The sequence below is a fragment of the Sinocyclocheilus grahami genome, unplaced genomic scaffold (genome assembly GCF_001515645.1).
Source record: "Sinocyclocheilus grahami isolate Dianchi unplaced genomic scaffold, SAMN03320097.WGS_v1.1 scaffold479.1, whole genome shotgun sequence".
Taxonomy (NCBI): Eukaryota; Metazoa; Chordata; class Actinopteri; order Cypriniformes; family Cyprinidae; genus Sinocyclocheilus; species Sinocyclocheilus grahami.
The window spans coordinates 732,679-741,729 of record NW_015505658.1 but is presented as its reverse complement, the minus strand read 5'-3'; positions in this window follow the sequence as shown (position 1 = coordinate 741,729).

The window sequence follows — 9,051 nt, the reverse complement described above, 5'->3', positions numbered from 1 at the left end:
GGGGTGGGTGGGTATTTGTGAGTATCAGGGTTTTCTGGGATGGTGTGTGCTGCCCCGCAACTCCCAGCACCGGGAGTGCAGCAGACAGGGGAATGACCTCCATGGTCGCAGACAGACAGACAGACAAGTTCGATACGGGCAGACTGACAGTTTGGGCACAACCTCCATGGTCATGACAGGACAGACAATTGCTGACCTGCTGACCTCCATGGTCATAACAGGACAGACAGGTAATTCAAGACAGGCTGACAGTTCAGGACAGACAGGGAGTTCATAAATAGCCTCCATGGCTGTAACAGGACAGGCAGATGATGACAGAAGACTGGGTACATCAGAATAAAAGTCTGTCAGATCCTCTGAGTCCTGCCTCCGCTCACCCTCAGCGGTAGTACAGTAGGCGGGGCTTCCCTCTGCGCTCTCGCGCTCCATTGTGATATCCACCGTCCTGTGCACAGTTGCCGGCTCTCGCACCTGGTCTGACGTGTCAGGCTCTAGCTCCATGGCATCCAAGAGTCAAGTCAAGAGGCATTTATTTATCATTTGCATAGTTAACACTGGAGAAAACTGGGCATTGAAATGCTTGTGATGAGGCTCAGACATACAGTGATAATAACAGGACCATACATAAATAATTGAATAGAAAAATTAACATATACATATACGTACGTGGAGGGCACTGAGATTTTGAGTAACCATAGGCAGAACAATAAATGCAGACAGAGCAGTAAATACAAATAAGTGGCAGTCACATATACAATAAGGGTAGATAGACAGTGCTAAGAGTTTTAAGAGGTCCTGAGGTACTGAAATAAGAATACTGGGGTAGAGCAGTGTCCAAAATGTCATTGTAGAGTGTCGCAGAGCTACATGAAAGAAAATAAAAAGTGGCAGTGCAAATACAATAAATAAACTTAAGAGCAGCATGTATTCCGGTTTTAGATGAAGGATAGATGGCTGTTAAGCAGTCGGATGGTTTGAAGATAAAAGCTGTTCTTCAGTCTGGTTGTCCGTGATCGGATGGATCGTAAGCGTCTGCCAGATGGCAGTGTGGCAAACAGGTGATGAGCAGGGTGAGTGCGGTCCTTGATGATGCTGCGGGCCTTTCTCAAGCAGCGAGTTTGATATATGTCCTGTAAGGCTGGGAGTTTATGTCCAATGATGGGGTCTGCTGTTCTCACCACTCTCTGAAGAGCTTTGCGGTCGAAAGAAGAGCAGTTGCCGTACCATACAGTGATGCAGCTGGTCAGAATGCTCTCTATAGTGCAGCGATAGAAATTTGGCATGATGTTTGAGGAGATGCCAAACCTCTTCATCCTCCGCAGGAAGAAGCGACACTGACGAGCTGTTCTTACTATGGTCTCTTGAGTGTAGGCTCTAGGAAAAATCCTCAGAAATGTGAATGCCAAGGAACTTGTAGCTCTTAACTATCTCTACTTTCTCTCCATTGATGTGAATGGGAACGTGACCATCTCTCTGTGACTTCCTGTAGTCCACGATCATCTCCTTGGCCTTGCTGACTTTTAGAGATTGTTATCAGCACACCATGCTGTGAGTGCATTAACCTAATCGCTGTAGGATGTCTCATCGCCGTTTGTGATGAGTCCTAGGATATTTGTATCGTCAGCAAATTTGAGGATGATGTTGGAGCTATGCTTAGCAGAGCAGTCGTAAGTGAACAGGGAGTACAAGACAGGACTGAGTACACATTCCTGTGGGGCACCAGTGCTGAGTGTAAGTGAGGAGGATGTGTTGTTGCCAATTCTAACCACCTGGGGTCTGCCGCTCAGGAAGTCCAGGACCCTTGGCTCCCTTGGCATCCCTTGGCTCTGTCACTCTCTCTGGCGATGGCTCATCAGTCGCGGCGGGCTTTGGCTCTCCGTCAGTGGTTGGCTCAGGCTTATGCTCTGCGCTGCGGGGTGATGGTGGGCTGGACTCTGTGTCCGGAGTGGGGCTGGTGACATCGTCCGCAATGTCCACGGTCCGTGACGATCCACATGACACCAGCACCCACTTGACATAATTTATGAAGCTCCCTCGAGGACAACTGCACACGTGCCGTGGTGTTCAGTTCAGCGTGCAAAAACGTGCTCAAGCAGTCGTCCGGGAAGGTAGTCAGATGGGTTAGACCAAGGAATTCCTCCAGGTGTTCCTCGAGGGAGCTCCAGGCACAGCAGGGTAATGGCAGCGAAGTGATCCATGACGGGACGGAAAAACAAAAATGAAAAAATAAATGGGGTAAAACAACCAAAACAACCATCTCATTGCAATTTGTTTAGCACAGAATGTTGTTATTTATCTTAAAATGCCCAAGATTTAACAAACCTACAGTATATTTCATACAAATATATTAAAACACATTTCCTAAAGTGCCTAAATGTCAAAATTAGTACAATATCTTTATTGTAAAATCCTAATGTTGAACACACTATTGCATTATTAGGCTGTGACTCATATTTTTGTGTTGCTGTCTGCTCTAGCTACCCCCTACACAATAAATCTATATGAATATCTGTCTGCTAAATGTATTAATTTAACTTTACAATCAATAATGATGCCCTTTAGCACAGTATTCTGACTGATGCTAATAATGGGGTGCTCCTGATAGCCTAACAGCAGTTTTATAGCCTACTCAACTAGGTTAATAAAGACAAAACTACAGTAGCGTATATACTGATGAAACTGACCTGCACTTGAAGCCCTGAACAGGTCAGTAATTTTGCTACATTTCACGGCTTCTTCTGGCTGCTTCCTCTCCTTCCTCGAGTCCTGCGCATTGATTACTCTGTTGGAAATGGTTTCGAAACTGCCAGTCAAGACTAACCGAATTATGATTTATTATCGAATAACAAAATCAGAAATGGTCACTTTGGTACATTGGGAAGGCAAAAATATAAAATATTAATAATAATAATAACTAAAAAAACAGGACAGCTGGCCAAATCAGCAGCCAGGCCACTGGGAATTCTCACGGTGCTCCCAATGGCCAGTCTGGGTCTGTGACTGAGCATCAATATGTTGGCAAAGAGGAAGTTTTGGCACAGAACAAGACCACAATCTTTGTCAAAATTGCCTTACACTTCAATTAAGCCATTATGTCCTTTAGAGAAAAAAATAATCAAATGACCACCTTGTCATCGTGAGAGTTTTTTGACATACATCAGCAAGACATCAGAGCAAGTCGGACACACTTTTCCAACTTGCATGCATCTCACAGCAATCACAGGTGATCTCTCTAGCATTCACTAGCATGTTGGTTGAATAAATAAATAAATTCCCAGATAAAAATACCAAATAAGCAATTTGATAATTAATTAATTTAGAATTTATCACTTTTTATTTAATCATTCTTTAGTATTAATTAAAGTGTGAAGCTAGGGGGAAAATAAAACAAACTTAGAAATTAATAAGTAAAAGGTAACCATGAATTAAAGCAATCAAACTAAAAGGAAGGCACATATTAATAAAACAATTTTTCAACCGAAAGGAATTATCTAATAAATTAATAAAACATTATATATTTTTATAAAATGTACAGATGGACAGTTCAACTTAATTATTGCCAGTGGCGGCTCATCTGGGGAGGCACAGCTTCCCCAAAATTTTGAGGTGAAAATGGGAGGAGGACGATCATAGGCGGAGGGTGAACCATCTCCAGGGTAAGGCTAAAAGTAGCCAAATGTATTAAACATAATAAACCCGTCTTTTTAGTAAAGAACTAAACATGGCTGTCGGCTAAGAAAAATGTTTAATGAGACTGAATTTGTATTTAACGTGATTACAATAAAAACTTTAGAAATGGATAATTATATAATGTTTCCTTTCCATGGTTATTCAAACAGCGAATAAATTATAGCCTATATAGAAAGTGACATTATCACTGTCTATCGCGAGTTTAAGCACTCTCAAAAAAACAAAACTATTGTTATAATCAATGAAGCTGTATACACTGTGAAATGAATATCTTACATTGTATGTACATCTATCTGCGCTTTGTGGTTTATGATGAGAATTCGCAAGAGTCTGGAATTCAGTCAGCGAACGCGCACGCACTCACAAAACTGATGAGTTTGAACGATGACTCATCTGAACGCCTCTAATTGGCCATTGCATTCCTAAGCTCAACAGAATTGTGTGTGATTGGTTAAAATGTGCAACACTGTAAAAACGTCTAAAATGAAATATGGTGCAACATAAGCAGATCTAAATTTAATAGCACAATCGACACTGTCTATTCATATTCACTTTTTTAGCATCAGACGTAATAGACTTAATTTATGCAGGGGCATTTTTGTCCAATTTAGTGGCATTTTTGCCCGAAGTCCCCGTGGCCAGCCTTACACACGCTCCGCCTATGAGGACGATTTAATGTTAATAAAATTCACAATTCATTTTCAATTCATCTCAGAACATTTATTTTTTGTTTGTAATTTCACAGCTGTAATACCAACCATACCATAACATGTTACTGAAGTTGGAAAGCGCCGCTTTTCTATTGCGAATGTGCCGAATCTGCTGATGTAATTACAACAGCTAAATGATAGAGAAGGGGAGGCCGGGGGAGAGCTGAGCTCTCGTGCCTCCGTTGGTAAAAAAAATTAGCCAATCAGCATCGAGTGTTTAGAAAAGAAACCATTGCTGTGTCCCAATTCATAGGCTATGTCCTTCTAAGTGCGCATTTGAAGGCCGATTGCGTCATGGCGGCGCGACGAAGACTGTCCCAATTCATGATGCATCCTCCGAAGGCTGCATTTGAAGGCCGATTGCGTCCCCGCCCTGCCGCAATTCGAACGCGACTTCAAATGCGTCCTCCGTTTCTCCGGCAAATGAAGGATACATCAGATGGATCCTTCGCAGCCTACCCTATCCCAGAATTCATAGCGTGCCGGTGGCAACGGGACTTTTATTCAAACAAAATAGCGGGTGATGGTTCTGTGGCTGCCAACGAATACACTTATAAATGTAAGTATTCTGTTTTAATTTGCTCAAATAGCTAGCAAAACAAATGTTAAAAGTCAGGGGTCTTAAAAATGTGAACAGATTCATTCGTTCGGTGGTTTGAGGCAAAATAACTTGTATTTATTAAATTAGAGGGCTGAATTTGATCATTCCTGTACTTGGGACAACAACTCTGCCATTGTGGCTCGGAGGTAAGGCATTACCCATCTGTAATATTTCCAATGGACCTCTTGTGTTCACAACAATTAGCCCTCACCCATATATAAAGCCCACAACAACAAGACAAGTATGCCTATAAGGCTACTTAATAAGTAGACAAGTCTTTAACTTGTATTTTTATTTTATTTCATTGTTTTTTTTGTGTTTATTTATTTTGTAGCATAAATGTTTTAGGCAAACTTGATGATCCACGTCCTGCTGTCATATTTTCTAACCTTACGATTGCAGCCCTGTCTTAATCATTTTCTTTCCTTTTTCTCTTCTTTTAGGACAGTTTTGAAGAAAATGGTGCTTCTGGGAAACTTAAAAATGAAATGAATGAAGTTGTTTATTACTTTTGTAATTTAAGTTGTTTGTAAATGAAGCAAAGTCATTTCTGTGTATTGTTTTAGTTGAAACTTGTAAATAAAAGACAAGTAGTAGTTCTGGAAATTGTTAATTTGTGCAAAGCAAGTTATACTTTGTAAATGACAGAAATTCTTCTATACATTTTTTTTGCCTCTGAATAACATTTGCAAATGAAAATAAATTGTTCTATACTAAAAGTACTTTTTACAACTAATTACAAAATAACTTCAATTCAACATTAGAAAAACAACATCAAAATTTAACAATACATAAAAAAGATGATTTGTATGTACGCTTTCATTCAGCTGAGCAGTGAGACCCTGGTGGAGCTGCTGGACCTGGACGGGCTGCCATAGAAAGCCTGGTGTGGCATCATCTGGGATAGTCTCCAGAGTGTTTGAGTGCATATTTCCACTGTCCAGCAGTGAGGTTAATTGTGTAGAGCTATGAAAAAGTAATTGGTGGAAGAAATATGAGTTACTTTAATAAAGTACTTTCAGTAACTACTATGCACATTGAGGACAAAATGCATGCATTTAAAACCTTAAGTAAAAGTATTATCCTTTATACTGTAATGTACTTAAGGTATGAAGAGTAAAAGTAGCCTATGTATTCTGCAGAAACAACTATATATGATGGTCTTGCTTTAGTATTACTGCTTCACTACAGTGTACTCTAATGTTGCATTTTACTTCTGAATATGTTCAAGGTTGTTACATTTAAAATACTTTATATAGGCCTACTGTTGGGCAGTTTAATGTACAACAGTGCATGATATTGTAAAGGACCATGTTTTTGTATTGTAGCTGTCCTATGAGAAAAAATATAATTTGTATGAATACTTATGGAATGTATTTCGTTACACTCCACCACTTTGTTATTTTGGAGATGAAGCGAACAAAGTTTATTGCTAAGTGGCTACAACTGCGAACCATATCAAGGCTGCTTCCGAAGTACTCGGACCGGTCTAGCCTACTGAGGACTCTTCTTGTTGCCTAGCAACTTTGTTAGCTGCCGTAGACGAGCGGCAGTAACGTGTGTAAGTGAACTTTTTATATTCAGCTGCATAAAACTAAACAGGGTTGAAAATGTCCATTTATGTACATAATAATTAATAATAGAATAAACAACATAAAATCACATTTTGGTAAGATATAAGTCGACATTTAATCACTTTATATTTTGTATTTTTTCACGTCATTACAATATTAAAGTAAGTCTTACATTTAAAGTGTAATTCGGTCATTAAAAGTCAGGACCTAACAATTCAGGCTCCAGTTATTTTCGTTTTCATTAACAAATAACATATATGGCAGCTCTCTTCTCGCACCGTTGCCACGCGACAGGAGCATTAATCGGGAACACCTGCTGGCGCAGTCAAGAAATTCTGCGAAGGCCGTGTCGGCCGCATCCTTCGAAGGACCCGTCCTCCGAAAGATGCGGTCTTTGAATTGGGACACAGCTCATGTAGGGGAGGCTAGCCTCCCTTCTGGTATATCAACCAATCATCATAGCCCGATAATATACCAAGTACTTATGATGAGTAGCGATATTGAATATTTGATCGCCAACAGATTTACCAAGCTGTCATTCAAACAGTATATATACAAATTAAAAATAAAGGGAGAACACGCCTAAGCTGGATACAGGCTAACTTTGCAGCAGTCAGCTCTTTTAACAGACTTTTAAGAAGGGATGGATTTTGCTTAAAGTGATAGGCCAGGTAGCCTAAGTGAAATTATATTATACCATGTTTTTGTATTGTAGCTGTCCTATGAGAAAAAATATAATTTGTATGAATACTTATGGAATGTATTTCGTTACACTCCACCACTTTGTTATTTTGGAGATGAAGCGAACAAAGTTTATTGCTAAGTGGCTACAACTGCGAACCATATCAAGGCTGCTTCCGAAGTACTCGGACCGGTCTAGCCTACTGAGGACTCTTCTTGTTGCCTAGCAACTTTGTTAGCTGCCGTAGACGAGCGGCAGTAACGTGTGTAAGTGAACTTTTTATATTCAGCTGCATAAAACTAAACAGGGTTGAAAATGTCCATTTATGTACATAATAATTAATAATAGAATAAACAACATAAAATCACATTTTGGTAAGATATAAGTCGACATTTAATCACTTTATATTTTGTATTTTTTCACGTCATTACAATATTAAAGTAAGTCTTACATTTAAAGTGTAATTCGGTCATTAAAAGTCAGGACCTAACAATTCAGGCTCCAGTTATTTTCGTTTTCATTAACAAATAACATATATGGCAGCTCTCTTCTCGCACCGTTGCCACGCGACAGGAGCATTAATCGGGAACACCTGCTGGCGCAGTCAAGAAATTCTGCGAAGGCCGTGTCGGCCGCATCCTTCGAAGGACCCGTCCTCCGAAAGATGCGGTCTTTGAATTGGGACACAGCTCATGTAGGGGAGGCTAGCCTCCCTTCTGGTATATCAACCAATCATCATAGCCCGATAATATACCAAGTACTTATGATGAGTAGCGATATTGAATATTTGATCGCCAACAGATTTACCAAGCTGTCATTCAAACAGTATATATACAAATTAAAAATAAAGGGAGAACACGCCTAAGCTGGATACAGGCTAACTTTGCAGCAGTCAGCTCTTTTAACAGACTTTTAAGAAGGGATGGATTTTGCTTAAAGTGATAGGCCAGGTAGCCTAAGTGAAATTATATTATCTTGCTGTATGTGTGTCGTTTTCTTTACGTTTTCTGACTAAAAGCAACCAAAAAGCCATTTTAAAGTGGTTAAGCAAATATTAATAATAATAATCGGCAGGTATCCCCAGACCAGTACAATTAGTGTGCCTCCTCTATTTTAAAACCCACGAGCCGCCACTGTGCTTGAAAAGTAAGTCCATCATAACCTTTCCCCTCTATTAACCTGACATTTCAAGTTAGGAAATTACTGTTGCCATTTGCTCCTTATATGATTAGAAGGAAAATCTGACATTGGATGATTTTTGAGTCAATGTCCTTCTTTTGATTGAGGAAAGATGCTTTTTTTTTTGGTTAAGCAAATAATAATAATAATCGGCAGAGATCCCCAGACCAATACAATTAGTGTGCCTCCTCTATTTTAAAACCCACGAGCCGCCACTAGGCTATTTATTGCAGGTTTGTATAGAGTTCAGACAGAGAACTCTATACAAGCCTGTATACTTCAGAGAACTCTATACAAACCTCTATACATTTTATTTGTATAAAATGTCAAATGGACAGTTCAACTTAATTATTGCAGGTTTGAATAGTGTTCAGAATTTGAATCCCCTGAATGACATGATGCAAAAAGAGGAACACAAAATCAGTTATATTATTGTTGTGATTGTTAATGATGATTATAATACATTATTATTATTATTATTATTATTGATGTTGTTGTTACTGTGGTTGTTGTTGTTAAAGGAGTGTCATGTATTCTAACCGAACATTTAAATCGCGTTCCCTTCGTTTTTGTCCAGTCTGGCACCTCATACAAAATGATGCTCAAGTATGCTGT